Source organism: Tursiops truncatus, chromosome 3 (genome assembly GCF_011762595.2).
Source record: "Tursiops truncatus isolate mTurTru1 chromosome 3, mTurTru1.mat.Y, whole genome shotgun sequence".
Taxonomy (NCBI): domain Eukaryota; kingdom Metazoa; phylum Chordata; class Mammalia; order Artiodactyla; family Delphinidae; genus Tursiops; species Tursiops truncatus.
Genome location: NC_047036.1, coordinates 139,057,138 through 139,075,647, shown reverse-complemented (window position 1 = coordinate 139,075,647; position 18,510 = coordinate 139,057,138).

The following is an 18,510-nucleotide window of genomic DNA, read 5'->3' as shown; positions in this document are numbered from 1 at the left end:
GCATCTCCAGCCTGGACGGATTCAGCAGCAATGCACTTGGGAGGCCAGCAAAGCAGATGCAGAAGAGGGGAGTTGAATGTCAATTCCATTCACTCTCTATGTTGGTTCAGTATCATTATTATTATTTATTGTCATTTTCTCGTCTTTCGGGCCAGGGGAGAAAAATTCTGGCTACCTAATTATCCACTGAAGTCAGAAAACTGATAAAGCCTGATAGACACAAAAGAGAAAAGTAAATTTGTCATTAAAGGGTATTCTTTTAACCCACTAATGTGGAGGTGAACCCAAGCGTGGATACCGTGAGTATTTAAAGTGGCCAATGGAATACATTTTAGGGAAGCAGCAAAGCTTCATTTCCCAGTGGGTCTTCTGAGAGCAATCTGCATCGTACTCCTTTGGGATGCTTATTTAAAATGCAAATTTCTGGACCCAGACTACCTATTGATTCATTGGGACCCAGGCATCTGCATTTTTCAAACATCTTAAAGATACTTATATTCTGTACCTCATATCCAATGTCTAAAAGTCCTTGAGAGCCTCTATTTCTCCTGGGTCTGGTTACAAATGGATTTGGAAACTGGAGTTAATGTTAGACTGGGCTTTATTTCTAGAATCCACCCGGGCAGAGGGGCAACGCTGCAAGGAAAATACTCTGGCTTCTGTGCTCCATGCCTCCATTCCATCAACCCAGGAACTAGGAGTTCGTTTCAGGGCTGGGGTCTTTGTGGACCATGCAAGTAGTGTGAAGTCACCAAAGGGCAAGCCTATGGTATAACCCACAGGGGAAAGCCCACCTTCACCCCCTCCTGGAACTCAGACCAGGAGGGCTAGACTCCTTATCACTTCCCTTTGCCAATGGTAGATTTGTCTTTCAGTCTGCCACTTTTTAATTAGGAAAATGCCCTTTCGAAGAGATGGAGATAGAGGTCTCAATTCTTACTCCACGCCTTGGGGCAGCCTCAGACCTTGTCTTCTGCCCACCTCTAGCCTAAAATACATTACTCTAGATTATTGCCCCTCGAGGCGGCTGTAGCATGAGCACCCAATTACCTCTTCAAGTCATAGCTCCTCCTGCCAGTTTCTGGCCGTAGGAATTTTCCTTTCTTGGTCACAAGCTCAGTTATGCATTTATAATCATGTTGGCTATACTTTATCCAACATTTCTAGGAGTTGTGTAGCAAGAGGGTTTTTTGGGCTCTCTTGCCTTGTGTACTGCTGGAAATAGAAGTTCTCAAAACTGCATTCTTAGCAAGCACCGCAAATGATTCTGATCCACACAAGTTTGAGGACATTATAATCTGAGCAAGTAATGAGACTTTAGAGTTGTGTAACAGTAGTTTATAAAATGTTTTCATATTCATTTATTTCATTTCATCCTTGCAACAACCTTGCAAAATAAGCAGAACTGGTATTTTTATTCCCAATTCTCTGACGATAAAGCCTTGTCAGCCTAAGTTTCTTGCCCAAAGATATAAAAGTGTTTAAGGAGCAAAAAATGAGAAGCCTCAGACTTCCCTGGTGGTGCACTGGTTAAGAATCCGCCTGCCAATGCAGGGGACACAGGTTTGATCCCTGGTCCGGGAAGATCCCACATTCCATGGAGCAACTAAGCCTGTGAGCCACAACTCCTGAGCCCGCACACTGCAACTACTGAAGCCCGTACACTCTAGGGCCCGCGTGCCGCAGCTGCCAAAGCCCACGCACCTAGAGCCCGTGCTCCACAGCAAGAGAAGCCACCGCAATGAGAAGCCCATGCACCGCAATGAAAAGTAGCCCCTGCTCGCCACAACTAGAGAAAGCCTGCACACAGCCAAAACAATAAATTAAATAAGAATAAAAATTATTTAATAATATTTTTATTATTAAATAATTAAATTATTTAAATATTTATTATTATTTAAAATATTTAATAATTAAAAAATAAGAAAAGAAAATGAGAAGCCTCTCCTAAATTCTGCCTGGCTGCTGAAGGGTTAGAGCCTGGTTGAATGACCCTTCCTATTCTCCATACTCTAAATCATGGGCTTTTCCTGATTTGGGGGATCACTTTTCAGCCCTTCAGGAAGACTCAGTGAGCTGCTAACCATGGTCCAAGCAGTACTGGGCTCACCATAAGACTTCAGCCACATCTCTGTTTCTGCATTTGCATTTGATCATTCATCCTACAACCACATCCATTCCACAAACATCTGAGCACCTACAAGGTGCCTGAAAACAAACTAGAGACTGTCTCATATCCAGCCTATATTTTAATATTCTATGGGGAAATTTTACTATGGCCTTAACACTGCAGCTTCAGATTGCTTCAAAGGGCCTTTCAGCAAACAATCATGCAACTAAAATAGTTTTCTGCTCTGTCCAATGTTAATAGAGTCTTCCCTTTCCACTTGGCATTATCCCCTTTTCCTCCTATCTTCAGGGTTTACAGAGAATAAGTGTCTTCCCTACAGAAGACATGCCAAGCATTTTTTCACAAGCACAAATTGCCATGGAAACTTAAAAGAATTTGTTTAAAGGGAAGCTAATTAATTTTATTTTAGCGTTGTTGTCCAAATGACTTTGAAATTGCTGCCTTTTTCCCTTTAGGGCCAAGCTGATTTCCTTTAGTCCCCTTAGCACATGGTAATTTGCATGAATGTGAAAACATTTTATCTGCATTAATATTCTAGAATTTGACAAGTGTGTGTAGTCATGAAGACGATCAGGTCAGCCAGTATCCATCAGTAGTAGGGTGGGAGAACACCTAACTGTATATGCAATCAACAGAAAACTCAACTGCCATCCAGAAAATAAGGTGGACTTACGTTGAATGTACCAACATGGAAAACTCAAGTTACATCATTAAGTGAGAAAAATTTAGTTAGAAAACAAGGTATAAGGTTTGATCCCATTCATATAAACACTTAGAAAGAAGTCAATTTTGAGAAAGAAAAGAAAAATCAAGAAGGTAAGAGGCTCTCATTTTTTTAAAAAATTCAAAAATGCATCAGTGCATAAGGAAAAATGTGACAGCATTCAGGTATAATACCTTTAACAAGTATATCTAAGCCACCAAATAGTGCCTAACTGATAATCATCTCCGATTGTCCTCTACAACTACCAGATAAGGAGACAATTCTACAGTTCTCCTTGTAAAAATGTTTGAGTTGTCCTTCTCCACATACAGTGATCAGAAAATAATTTTAGTAATGTCGACATGTTATTAAACTCTTACAAGGAACCAATCACAGTGCCAGCTCTGAAAGTGTTAGCCAGAAAAAGAAGGGGAAAAAAAGCACTAAAATGCAAAACCTGTAGGTCACAGATGCTCCAGAATTTCTATAAAGCAGGACCTAGAGCCAGCAATCTGAAAGGGGTTTGGACTTGAGCTCTATTTGTATAGAATTTAAATCAAGTAAATGCCAACAGATCATACTTAATAATGGGGAGAGGGTGAATAACTAGTCAAATGACAATAGAGGGACCCCCCTCGATGTTTCTGATGTCCTGGGATAAGAAAATCCCCAGTGGAGAAGACACTGCCTCTGGTTCTGGGAAAGAAAATTGGATTTTTTTCTGGGAGAAGATTCTAGAAACTCAACAAGATTTCAAGAAGTTTTATAGAAGCATCTTCAGCAATATAATAGTTATAATGCCATGGACACAGCAACAACCTGATCCCTTCCTTTTAAAAGTATACATATTGTATCTAATTACACATGACCAACAGCTTAATTTTCCTTCAGTGCAGAGCTTCCCAAACTATCTGTGGTGAAGGACAAGTCTGTTTTCACTCCTTTGTTTATTAACTTCCTTTCCATCGGAGGTTGATGACAGTAAGTAGCTTATAGTAGATGTGATTCACCATGTGGGTTTGACATCAACCAACTGGACCAGACACTGACTGAAAAAAAAAAAAAAAAAGAGTTCACTGATCACTTGTTTGGATGTCACAGCAGTGACAAACTGTTATAAAATTTTCTAAATACTAATTCTCCATTTCTATTCTTTTGTTGACCTAGAGCAGTAAAAATGCTGTTCCACATAGCACAATTTAAGCAGTGCTGGTAAGAAGCATACAGATTCTAACTCAGTCTTTAAATATCTTTAAATCAGACGCTGATCAAAAAATAGACATATTTAAACAAATGACATAAACAATTTAAACATAGACAATAAAACATAGACAGTTTAAGCAAAAATGTCCTACGGCTCCTTGTTTACACTTTTTTGCTCAGTTTAATTGACAAGTATCTTGACACATCAAAGCAATCTGTTTCCAAAAGCTGCTACCATTTGCAACTACTTATCTTTATGAATTATAATTTTCTCAATATCATGCAATCAAAATAAGATAAATTGGATACTGAGACTGAAAAAGTATCCTGCAGAGATACTCTACAGAAAAATTTAAATCCCACTATAAAACACATGATTGCAGTAGAGATTCACAGTGTACAATGTCCCTGAAACATCCTACAGAAGTAAGCTGGATTGACTTTTCAAAGGTTTGCAAGTTATTTAACCACAAAATGCCTTCTTTACATTACATCAAGGAACACGCTGATTTACCTATTTTGAGAATTGTTGGAGAAGACTCTCTGTAAGGGTACCTTGTCCTTTCTAATGCCTCAGACTTCCTGAATCCCTATATAGAAAATGCAGATGCCTTAACTTTTCATTACCCACCCACTCCTCTCGACACACACACAATTTTCCAGTGCATCCAAAATTTCTATTTTTTGCCTAGGAATGAAGGACGTCTAAGGCCTTCCAGTTTCAGTAATGACAATCAGAGCACTGTGTGGAGCATAACTTTTGAGTTCCGAGAAAACTAACCACTGTGCTTACAAGTAAAATAGAAAAAAAGCTGTTCTGAGATAATGGATGCTGGAGAGTTAACTAGAGTCAAGCACTAGCTGAGAAACTAGTCTTATAGCCAGTGACACAGCAAGGAGAGTTCAAAGCTGTACTTCAGCCAAAGTAAATGTTAGTGCATCATGGATTCATACAATCACCTGAGAATACTGAAAGCAAAAAATGTTAAATCTATCACTGCCAAGGTTCTATGGAACAATCGTGACTCCCTCCTGCCCAAAGACCTATGCAACAATACTAAAGCTCAAAGCAAATTGGGTAAAGCTCCTGCAATCCATGGGATCACATCAAACAGGGTTTTTCAGCTTGAGAGCCCAGACCATTTCACGGGAAATCCCTTGTTAAAAATGCAGCTTTTGGGCTTCCCTGGTGGTGCAGTGGTTGAGAGTCCGCCTGCCGATGCAGGGGACGCAGGTTCATGCCCCGGTCTGGGAAGATCCCACATGCCGCGGAGCGGCTGGGCCCGTGCCCCATGGCTGCTGAGCCTGCACGTCCGGAGCCTGTGCTCCGCAACGGGGGAGGCCACAACAGTGAGAGGCCTGCGTACCGCCAAATTAAAAAAAAAAAAAAAAATGCAGCTTTTTCTGGACTGTGGTGATAAGACAACTACATAAATGACTTTAAAAATCACTGAAATGTATACTTTCAATCGTTGAATTGAATGGTATATAAACTACACCTCAATAAATATGTTAAAAGTCAAAAAAAAATTTTAACCTCAGCTCCTGGGCCCCATCTCCAGAGATTCAGAGGTAGTAGATGTGTAATAGGGTTTAGGAGCTCACAATTTTTTGTAAAGAACCTAGTAATTCTTCTGAGGACGAATGTTTAGGCTAGATGTTCTAAATTATATACTAGAATTAAGCTAGGTCATCAGAAAGCAGCATTTGCCTGGGTTACATGTGAAATCATTTTACTGAGTTGCTGTCACCAAGGAACGTCACCGTTGGGGAATGCCACTATCAGGAAATGCCACTCACTTGTTTTAAGATGTGAAGTATATGTATTTTTAAAATTCTATAATTCCCCTTCCCTGTTATGAGTGTTGAATGATAACTTAGGTACCAAGAAAAGACTTCCCTCTTCCAAGGAACTGTTATGTTTGTATATGATTTTCACAGATAATTTAACTGACATTACTTCCTCTTTTAATTTGCCTGCTAGGAAGTTCAGAAACCAAAAGTTCTTCCAACTGTAGTGATTATATAGGAGTTAATGGTGTGATTACCTTCAGTCATAATTTCTATCTTCTCTGGTCTTGATATCTTTTTTGCACATGTCATCTTATAGTAAACATTCTTATAAGCTCCCTTAAAGCTTTGCACAGTGGCAGTGTCATAGCCAGTGAGGTTTATCTGAGGCATAATAATCACTGCAAGTTAAATTGCTTCAAATTTTGTATGAAATAAGACAAAATAAAAATAAATGCTTGGGCTTCCCTGGTGGCGCAGTGGTTGAGAGTCCGCCTGCCGATGCAGGGGACGCGGGTTCGTGCCCCGGTCCGGGAAGATCCCACATGCCACGGAGCGGCTGGGCCTGTGAGCCATGTCCGCTGAGCCTGCGCATCTGGAGCCTGTGCTCCGCAACGGGAGAGGCCACAGCAGTGAGAGGCAAAAAATAAATAAATAAATAAATAAATAAATAATAATAAATAAATGCTTACAATAGATATAACTACATGGAGAACTTGCATTGTAAAAACTCCTATTAAATAACCAATACTATCTTCCAAAGAACTGGAAAAGAAAAAGATTACCAAATAAAAACATAATCTATCTAGCCACTTGGGTGAATTTAGAAATATGTGAGCAAGAGCATTATGGAACAGCCTTGAATTAATGAAGGAGATGAATTAAGATAGCCTCCTGCATTGCAGCCCTGTAAGATACTAGGCAAATGTTGCCAGTTCATTTGAAGGCAAACATTTCCATCAAACTGCAGAGAAACCTTCCTTCAAATTCTGAAGATTCCAATCAGCCAATAAACTGGTGGGACTGAGGTTGGGGGTGGAGCTGGAGTACAAAGGTGGACTATAGAGATATTTGGTACCTGTGAGGAAGTTATATGAGTTATGGTTGGTTTTACTAAACAGAAAGCTTTGGGATTCTGAAGACACTCTTTGTCAATTCTACATTTCTCCTCCATTCAGAATTTATTCTAAGCGTGATGAGAAGCCACTGGAGGTTTTTTTTTTTTTAATAAATTTATTTTATATTTTTGGCTGCATTGGATCTTCGTTGCTGTGCGCGGGCTTTCTCTAGTTGCGGTGAGCGGGGGCTACTCTTTGTTGCGGTGCACGGGCTTCTCATTGTAGTGGCTTCTCTTGTTGTGGAGCACGGGCTCTAGGAGCACGGGCTTCAGTAGTTGTGGCTCTCGGGCTCTAGAGCGCAGGCTCAGTGCTTGTGGCGCACGGGCTTAGTTGCTCCTCAGCATGGGGGATCTTCCTGGACCAGGGATCGAACCCGTGTCCCCTGCATTGGCAGGTGGATTCTTAACCACTGCGCCACCAGGGAAGTCCCCACTGGAGAGTTTTGAGCAGTGGGGCTGGCATGATCTGGTGAAAGTTTTAAAATGATTTTTCTGGGAGTTTTCTGGGAAATAGACCAAAGTATGGGGGCAAGAGTGGAGCAGAGAAATCTGTAGTCTGTAGCAGAAGTCCAGACAAGAGATGATGATGCCTAGAAGGGATAGGCGGATAGCAGAAGAGATGGTGAGAAGTGGTTGGATATATCTTGTCGGTAGAGCTGACCAGACTTGCTACTGAACTGAACTCCAGTTTTACCAGTTTATTCAATCCCCGGGTTTTGGTGCTTGTGCCAGAGTCTACAGTGATAAGATTTGGTCACAGCCCTCGATGAGCTCTCATTTGATAGCAATGAGTCAGACTTGTTTTTAAAAATTCTAAAACATAATGCCTTTGTGTTAATAATTTTTAAAACATAAAAATAATTTCCCATAAAAATATAACTTAAACATAGCTAAAGAAGACAAAATATAAATAGAATAGCGGGCTTCCCTGGTGGCGCAGTGCTTGGGAGTCCGCCTGCCGATGCAGGGGACGCGGGTTCGTGCCCTGATCCGGGAGGATCCCACATGCCGCAGAGCAGCTGGGCCCGTGAGCCATGGCCACTGAGCCCGCGCGTTCGAAGCCTGTGCTCCGCGGCGGGGGAGGCCACAACAGTGAGAGGCCCGCGTACCGCAAAAAAAAAAAAAAAAAAAATAGAATAGCATTTTAAAAATTAAATCAACATTTATATACACACACAGAACCAGCAAGCCAAGACTACTGAAGCAGTCAATTTTCCCCCATTTTAAGAAGTAAATAATCTTAATCTCATACAAACTATTGCAGAGAATAGAAAAAAGCAGCAAGCTCTCCAATTCATCTTATGAGACTAGAACAACCTTATCTCAAAACAGATGAAGAATAAATGACAAAGAAAAAAATACAGCCAACTCACTGGAGCATAAGTACAAAAATAATTAAAAAAAAAAAGAATTGGCAAACTAAATTCAATAGCATTGACCCCCTACATCACACCACACAAAAATATTAATTCAAAATGGATCACAGGCCTACATATAAAACTTAAAATTATAAAGCTTCTAGAAGAAAACAAGAGAAAATCTTTACAACCTTGAGGTAGATAAAAGTTTTTAGATAGAACATATAAGACGCAAGTTGTTTTAAAAAATGATAAATTGGGCTTCCGAATTAAATGATTTTGATTTTTAAAAGACATCATTTTTAGAAAATGAAAAAGCAAGTCACAGACTAGGGGAAAATTTTCCAAAAACATATATCAGATAAAGGACTTGTAGCCAGAACACACATAAAAAACAGTGTAACTCATTAATAAGAAAACAACCCAGTTTAAAAACTAGGACAAAACTTTGAACATAAACATCACAAAAAATATGTCCAAATAGCTGAGAAGCACATAAAAAGATGGAAAACATCATTAGTCATCAGGGAAATGCAAATTAAAATCATAATGAGCTATCACTACACATACATTAGAATAGCTACATTTCAAAAATAATCACATCAAGATGTAAAGGCAAGGATGTAGAGCAACTGGAACTCGCGGGGATCACTGATAGAAATATAAAATAGTATATCTTCTTTATAAAACAGCTTGGCGAGTTTTTTTTTAATTAAACATTCACCTACCATATAACCCAGCCATTCTACTCCTAGATGTTCATCCAAGAAACATGAAAATGTATGTCCGACCAAGATTTGTACATGAATCTTCATAACAACTGATTTTTAATAGCCAAACACTGAAAACAACCCAAATGTCCATCAACAAGTAAGTGGATAAACAAACTGTGATGCATCTATAAAGGGAATGCCGGTGAGCAATAAAAAGGAATGAAAGGTGGATTTAACTATAGGTACCTATCATTGCAAGTCACCCATTAATTCAAACAATTAAAGGAAAGAAGAAGATTGTGATCATCAGTTTACGTGGAAAAGGGACCTTTTAAAATTCAACGTCCATTCAGGCATTAAAAATAAAGTAGCAAACTAAGAAAGAGAAAGACACTGCCTTAATCTGATAAATAGTTTCTTCAAACAAAAACCTACGGCAAACAGAATAGTTGATGAAAAGTCAGAAGTGTTTCCTTTCAAATCAGAAACCAGCCAAGGCTGTCCAACCACTATATCTATTCAACATTGAACCATAGGGCAGACAACTCAGTAAGAAATAAAGTGTGTAACATTGGAAAGGAAAAGGTAACTGTTATTCATAGGCAATGACATTGTGAACATAGAAAATCCAGATTATTCTATGGAAAAACTATTAGAAAAAATGAAAAGAATCAGAAACTTGCTAGATATAAGATCAATTTCTTTTAAAGTTGTTTTCCAGTACACCAATAAACAATGAGAAAAATTTTAAAGGATATTGTTGGTTCACAAGCTCAGTAGCTTCCCAGGTGAAATATGAAATGACCCCCATACACGGAAGGCAAGGAGAGACCGAAGAAAGAGATGGACCACTTCAGGTTGGCAGGTGGCAGGTTTAGTAACCAAGGGAACTTACTTACGAGGCTTGTCTCGGGCAGCTGCAAGACTGAGCAGATCTCCACACCAGTCCACCAGAACCTTAAAGGTTTATAAAGAGGCCCTGATTGGGTTCGGTCACGTATACCATTCAGATGATCTCAACAACACCTTACTTTCTCAAGGCTATATCCTTGAAACAGCTCCTAGCGTGGGAATGATGGGCAGAACATACATTCCAAGGACGGGGCGGGGGGGGGGGGGGTAGGGGGGGCAGTGAAGAGCCTCCAATTGCCCGGGTCCAGCTTGTGGGTCAACTGGTGGTCACATCCTCCTGATGACCTTCTCCAACAGAAATATGCTGTTGCCCACCCTGCCCCCAACACACACAAAGTGAGAATGAGAGTGCAGTCAGTATACAGGTATGGAAAACCTCGTAGTTCATACACAAAAGTCAGACTTTTTCCTGAGGGAAAGATCTTGGGCCTCCGAAGAGTCGTACGCAGGGGCAGCAACAGCCAGATTTGTGTTGTAGGAGGTTCCCCCAAGCTGCAGGATTGGCAAGAACAAGCAAGGCCACAAACTCCATCTGAACTGTGTATACACTCTTCAGATACCCTAAAGATAACTACTACTGAAACAATAACCAGCTCAATGCAACAGGATGAACTTTTCATTAACAAAAACCAAATACTGCCTTTCAATGCAAAAAGGAGTTCATGAAAATAGGAGGCCTGATAACAGTTTGTGAAATCAAGATTTGAAGGATCCAGTAAAGGACAAGTTTATTAGGAGCTCACAGTGGGTGACAGCTATTGGGAAAGCTATTAGGAAATTATAAATTAAAGAGAAAAGTGAAAAAGAAAATCTCATGGCCTCTCCAGTAGCATACTAGGCTATTATGTCCTATTTTGAACACTGTGCTACATTTTAAGAAGTGACATTAGACGTGAAAATGGAGGGGCAGATGGCCATAAATTTTTTGATGCTCCTCCCATGGAGAGGTACAACCTATGTCCCTTCTCCTCATCTGAGTGGGTTCTGTGACTTCTATGATCAATAGAATGTAGCTGACTCTAACAGTTTCTAGGCCCAGACTTTAAGGTACGTAGTACTAGTAGCCTTTACTTATTCCATCTTGGAGCACGGAGCCACCATGTAAAATGGCCATCTACCCAGAGGCCATCATGCTGGGAGAAAGGGGAATGGCCTTGTGGAGAGATAGAAGCCCAGCCAGTCTCAAGATATTCCAGGACCTAGCAAATCAATTCCTGGCCCAGACCAGAGCCAGACACTGATGACATTTCGGAAAGCCAGCCCAAGTCAAACCAGCCCCACTGAGAATCTGACTGCAACTCCATGAGTGATCTAAGCACGAATCAGCCAGGTGGGTTCAGTCAACCTACAGATTCATGAGATATAATAATAACATGATCACAAGTTTATATATTATATCATGTATGAGTATTAATACAATAAAAACTGGTTTTAGCCATTAAGTTTGTTACACAATAGAGAACTAAAACATGAGGTTCCTGTCTCACAGTTTCCTGCCACATGAGGAATGATTAAAAGAACAGTGAATATTTAGCCTAGAAAAGGGAACACTTTAGAAAAGGAGAATAACCATCTTCAAGTATTTGAAACTCTAGCATGTGAACTAAAGAAGAGCTTTATTCTCCAAAGGACAGATCTAGGACCAAGATCTGATGATACAGGGAAGGAGCAAACATCAGGTTCCTAGAAAGAATATTCCAATAATCAGTGTGGTACAAGAATGAAAGCAGCATTGTAGTGATGTCAGAAACAACTTTCTCTGGACATGTTCAACTAAATAGACTTTTTTCCAAAGAGGAAATGCAAATGGCCAAGAGGCTCATGAAAAATGCTCAACATTGCTAATTATCAGGGAAATGCAAAGCGAAACCACGAGGTATCACCTCGCACTTGTCAGAATGGCTGTCATCAAAAAGAACACAAATAACAAATGTTGGCAAGGATATACAGAAAAGAGAACCCTCCTACACTGATGTGGAAATGTAAATCGATGTAGCCACTATGGAAAACAGTATGGAAGTTTCTCAAAAATCTAAAAAGAATACTACCATGTTACCCATCAATTCCACACTTAGGTATACATCCGAAAAAAAAAACCACAACACTAATTCAAAAAGATACATGCACCCTAATGTTCATAGCAGTATTATTTAAAATTGCCAAGATATGGAAGCAACCTAAGTATCCGTCAGCAGATGAATGGATCAAGAAGATGTGGTGTATACACATGTACAGTAGAATACTACTCAGCCATAAAAAAGAATGAAAATTTTGCCATTTGCAGCAACATATATGGACTTGGAGGGCATTATGCTAAGTGAAATAAGTCAGACAGAGAAAGACAAATACTATATGATATCACTTATATGTGGAATCTAAAAAATATAACAGACTAGTGAATATAACAAAAAAGAAGCAGACTCACAGATATAGAGAACAAACTAGTGGCTACCAGTGGGGAGAGGGAAAAGGGGAGGGGAAATCTAGGGGTAGGGAATTAAGAAGGACAAAGTATTAGTTACAAAATAAGCTGCAAGGATATATTGTACAACACGGGGAATATAGCCAATATTTTATAACGATAAGTGGAGTATAAAAATTGACCTTTAGGGGCTTCCCTGGTGGCGCAGTGGTTAGGAATCCGCCTGCCAATGCAGGGAACATGGGTTCGAGCCGTGGTCCGGGAGGATCCCACATGCCGTGGAGCAGCTGGGGCCGTGTATCACAACTGCTGATCCTGCACTCTAGAGCCCACAGGCCACAACTGCTGAAGCCCATGTGCCACAGCTACTGAGGCCCGCGCGCCTAGAGCCCATGCTCTGCAATGGGAGAAGCCACCGCAATGAGAGGCCCGCGCACAGCAACAAGGAGTAGCCTCCGCTCTTAGTAACTAGAGAGAACCCGCGCGCAGCAGCAAAGACCCAATGCAGCCAAAAATTAAATAATTTTTTTTAAAATATTCACCTTTAAAAATTGTGAATCACTATATTGTACACCTGTAACTTATATAATATTGTACAGCAACTATACTTCAATAAAAGACAGACTAGAAGTATGACCAGGTTTCTGTGGTCCTACTGTGTGTTTCAGAGAGGTGACAACTAAACTTGCGGACATCTGTGTGAACTGAAGGTAACCGAGCTCTTCTTAATTCCTTCTCTTTGAAAATACTGACTCATGAGGCAATCACATTGCATGGCCTTGACTCCAACTCAACATTAGCTTAAACAAGACAAATATCTTAGGAATTATACATGTATTCTATTTGTAAGATGTTCACAAAAGCGAGTGACACAAATGCTATTAGGAACCTCTTCTAGTATTTAAACAAACAACTTTATGGAAACACTTTAAGACTGGAAGAGATGATCCTTCACTACACCTCTTTCACCTACACTGGATAACTGCTTCCCTACATCTGATCACTCACTATAATCCAGAAACTGTGCTGGTCATTTTAGAGTATTCTCCTATTTGTGCCACACAAAACTCTAAGATAAGGTCTTATCCCTATTTCACAGATTAAGAAACTGAGGCACAGAGAGGTTAAGTAAACTGCCCAAATGTGCAGCCAATAAGTCCTAAACTGTTACCCTGCTGGCCATTACCTGGGCAGACTAAAGAATCCTTGGAAGCCCCATCCATACCTGTTTCTTGGTTTCCAGTTATGCCCTTATTTGATTATCAAATGGGTGACTAAATTCTTGTGTTAGAAAAAGCAGCAAGGAGAATAGATGGAGAATGAGGTACCTCTCTTTACATAGAAGTGCAATTATGTGCGGGCTTCTAGGTAGAGTTGAAGGCAAAATTGCTATAGCAACCATTCTAGGTCTCTTGCCCAAAATATACGTTACTTCACAAATCAGACAAATGCCATACAGCATAGCACCACCTCAGTGAAAACTAGAAAATAAATTGTGTTGATCCAAGGAGAGCAAACTATGATAAACAAAGCTAATCATTATTGGGCCTCTCCATTTAAAACAACAACAAAACAAACAAACAAAAAAACTTTTAAAAGAATTTTCCCTAGAAATCAGATAAACCAAACATGCTGTTGCTATATGCAAGAAACAGTCCACCAAATAAGGCAGCCTCTCATTCAGAAAGAGTCCACTTGGGAGCCCAACTAAGGCTTATCATCAAAGTATTGCCATTAAAAAGTACTGAGAAAACAATCAGTTGGAATGCCTAATGTATATATTTCAAACCCATCTCTGGCTCTTTCTTCATTCCAGGGGTCACAGGGTGTATGAGGAAGGTTACACAGTGGGATACACAGTTATTTGCAGCGGTGTTTTCTGCAGGGGCTTGGACCAAATGACCCTTCGAGGTGATTTGGTATCCTTCAAGTCCACAAGCTGTGTTTATATCCAATCCCAGCTCAGACAAGCTTCACTAACCACAGAAGTTGGGATAAAAGCCAGATGCATCCCACACGTCCCTGTGGTCCTCCTGCCTTCTGGCAAACTCCAGGACCAGATTGGAAAATCTGTGCCCGGTTTGGGGGCCAAGTTTGGTGTGATCCGGGGATGATTTATACGGCTTTGGTTGGAGTCCACACCATATGTGCTACTTTGGCCAAGTTTAGCTTTGGGGTTTCTGACTCATTTGAAGTGAAGTGTATCAGGTGGGAACAGATGGGCCCCCCCCAACAGGGATCAGAGGGGTCTCCTCCAAATCTTGTGGGACACTAAGACAACTGAATTGCCCACCTCTATACTCAAAAGTCCAGAAAACATGCAACGCAGGTGGTGTCAGGGCAAAGGAGCTGGATGTACAAGTGCTTTCCAGGAGTTGCCAAAACTAAATTGCGTTTAATTTCTGAAGGGAGAAAGGCTGGATTGATTTTACAGACTCTCCTCTGAACAGCAATTTACATGCTGAAACTGCAAAGCTGAGGGTAAAATATCCCTTCCAGGTGATTTGAAATCCGTTGATTAATTTCAAGTTGATGACCTTGTTCCCCTACAACAATAGAACTTTAATTCATCTCACTCAGGCTGCCTCTAACTAGTTTTCAACAATCACTAAACAACCAGCAAGTGGTGGTGGCTCTTCGGTGGATAGAATCCCTATTAACAAATACAAATTAAATGAAGCATATCAAAAGAACCCTATCCCAGTACCAAACTAAATAGGATTTTCTCTGAATTGAAGAGCAAAATACATCCCCATCAGAAGCATCTCAGATACTGTAAGGCAGCTCTGCTCGATAGATAGAAATAAAAGGCAATGGATAAACAAGGCCCTACTGTATAGCACAGGCAACTGTATTCAATATCCTGTGATAAACCATAATGGAAAAGACTATGAAAAAAAATCTATATATATGCGTAACTGAATCACTTTGCTGTAGTATGCAGAAATTAACACAACACTGTAAATCAACTATACTTCAATAAAATAAATTTAAAAATAAAATAAAAGGCAAGCCACAAATACAAGACACTAGGTAATTTTAAAGTTTTCTAGTAGCCACATTAAAACACAAGAAGAGGTGAACTTAATTTTTAAAATATTTTTATTTAACACAATAGATCTAAAATATTATCATTTCTACATGCACTCAATATAAAATGTTTAATGAGATTTTTTACATTCTTTTTCCATGTAAGTCTTTGAAATGTGGTATGTATTTTACATTGCACAGCATCTCAATTCCAACTTTCTGCATTTCAAACGCTTGAAAGACTTATGTGACTAGTAACTACCAGTAATGGACAGTGCAGCTCTAAGGTAATTAGCCACCCTAAATATCTTTCAGAAAACGAACGTTACAGTCAGCTCAGACACAAGTTACAGGAAGATGAATAATGGCTTTGATGAAATGGCAACATTTGGGAGGCTGTAGAGTAGCAGGTCACAGGGAATCTGAGAAAAACCCTGCCCAAGCTTTACCTCCACCTGCCTCAGTTTCCTCATCTGTATGGTGAGGATAAGAGCTCAAGCTATCTCATATGGCTTAGTGGTTAAATTAGTGAACACAAAGAAGTAGAGTGCCTGGAACCATTCCTGGCATATAACAATCAACAAATCCTGGCAAGAAGCGGCTGATCAGAAATACCTTGAAGGCAAGGACTGTTCCTTATTCATCACTGTTAAGTCCCAGTACCTAGCATAGACCTGGTACATGGTCAATGAACATTTTCTTTTAAGCCGTTAAGAGTGGTAAGATGTGGTGATGGGTTGCCCAGATCCTGCTTTCAGAACGAAAAGGAATTTAACTCGGGGCTGTTGGGTATGCTGCCAGCAGGCAGCCCTCAGCTATCCTCTCCCTATTGGGATTGCCTCAACTGAAGACCAAGGGCTTGCTTAAAATCAAGCACCTTTTCCAGGTTTGTTTACTTACAATACAACTATCAGGCAGGCTCTCTCCTCCGCAGGGAAGACAGCTCCAAACGTCCATACCAGCTCCAGAGACCCTCATCCCTGTGTATGTAACCTTGAGCATACGTCGTGCATCGACTTCTCCCTCTACCCTATGCTGCTTCCTTCCCCCTCCTTCCACAGGTGTCGATCCTAAAGGCTCTCCCTAATAAACACCCTGCCTGTTAACACCCAGCTCACAGAAACCAACTGGTGATGGGTGATAAGAAACCAGAACTGTCTGTTGAAAGAAGAGTTAAGATGGTGAATAAACAATATTTACCAGTGGCTTTCGAACAATTTCTATTAACCAGGGTCAATACATGTGCCACCTGTGTACCATGCATCATAGAGTGTCTCTCTGAGTCTTTCCACCAGCAGCTCATTCCTTCCAAGACACACACCAAGTAATGACAGAAGAAACGAGAACAGCTGCAAGCACTGAGACTCTTTCAAGAAAGGCTCTTTCTTCTTTAGGTTATCCAAGACCCACACACTACAACCAGACGCAGGCCGGAGTGAGCCCAAACCACTGACTTCTCTCCCATCTCGGACTTTCAATTCTTAAATTTGCCCTTTACTTAAAAAAGTCAATGATTTCACCAAGAAAGTTTGATTAGTTTCTTTTACTTTCTGTAATGAAGTGCCATCCTTTTTACACTTGAAAGGATCTTTGTAATAATGCAACATTGATCTTTTGAATACAGATGAGCTAACCTAGATAATAGGATTTAGAATGTGAAAGACAGGACTTGGTACGATGTTTAAGGCTCCAGCGCCATCAAGAGGAATTGCAGCATAAGACACATCTGTTTCCAGAGACATTGTCTGGTGCCACATTAATAAATGTCGGATTCTGCTCCCCCCTGCACAAAGGTTTTATTTTGTTCAACAGCTTAAGAGATGTCAACATGCTCTGTCCCCAGATGTCAATCACCCAGTACAAAAAGAAGAAAGAAAAGAAAAAAGAGAGATTTCGCTCTGCAATCTGTCCTCTACAGCCTGCAGATTTACGCCTCAAAAGTGGACAACTGGGATTCAAATTTGATACTAAAAAGCAATTCTAATGAAACTTTAGGAAAAAAATAGCAAGTCATTCATTCAAACAGTGCTATTTTGCACCAGGCTTAGTTTAGGTAGAGACTGGGGATATAAGAAGGAATTAAACACAGGTCAAGCTCTTGAAGAACTAACAGGGGAAGGCAGGAGATGTTGTTAGCTCTGGACAATGAAGTGTATTTTGCAGGAAGCCATACAGTAGGTGGCTATTTTTCCGCCTCCCCAGCCCTTAGAAAAATAGAGAAAAGAGAGTTTTTTGGTGGGCCCACCCTCCAAGAGAGGCTGAGGAAGACATCCTTATACACAGCCTCATACACAGTGGTCGTTCTTTGCTCAGTCAGGGCCAAGGTCATGAATTCCGTGTATGCAACCAGGTCAGATGTGACCTCAGAACAAAGTAAAAAGAACTATCATGAAAGACCCAGTCCAGTGACAAGTCTAGGAGGACCCATGTTATTCTTCTCTCTACTTACGGTATGTTTGAAATTATCGATATTTTTTCTTAATGAAGTCCAAATTTAGTTTGGGGAGCTATAACTAAGCCACCAGCAAAATCCAGTGCCGAGTCTGAGATACTAACCATAAAGTATATAGAGCCAGAGAGAGCTCAGTGTGGGCTAAATTGGGCTAAATTCTATCATCCAAGTCCCAAGGGCTTCCTGGGACTTGGATGATAGACTAGCTGAGAGTTACTGCTCCCTCACTCTGTAAGGGAGGGAGCAGTAACTGCTCCCTCCCTTACAGAGCAGTAACTCCTTACTGCTCCCTCACTCTGTAAGGGTGGCATGAGAAGCACTTCACATGCACTGTCTCATTTACCCCTCATGGGACTGTATGAGGGAGTTACCTCTGCTTTGCAGATGAGAAAATTGCAGCCCAAGGTTGAATAACTTACCCAAGGTTGTGCAATTCTTAGGTGGTGGAACTGAAATTTGAACTCAGTTTGTCTGACCCCAGAGCCTGAAGTCTTCAACAACTAAATCACACCAAATGCTTGGCAAAGAGTGAGGACGGATCAGCGAGGCACAGGACCAAAAAGGAAGACCAGGAAACCTGATAGGCCCACGGGGAAAGGCATATTGAAAGACAACAGGTAGAGATGTAAGCAGGTGTCGTGAGGAGAGTCTAGCCATATAGAGTCAAGTTTGATGCTA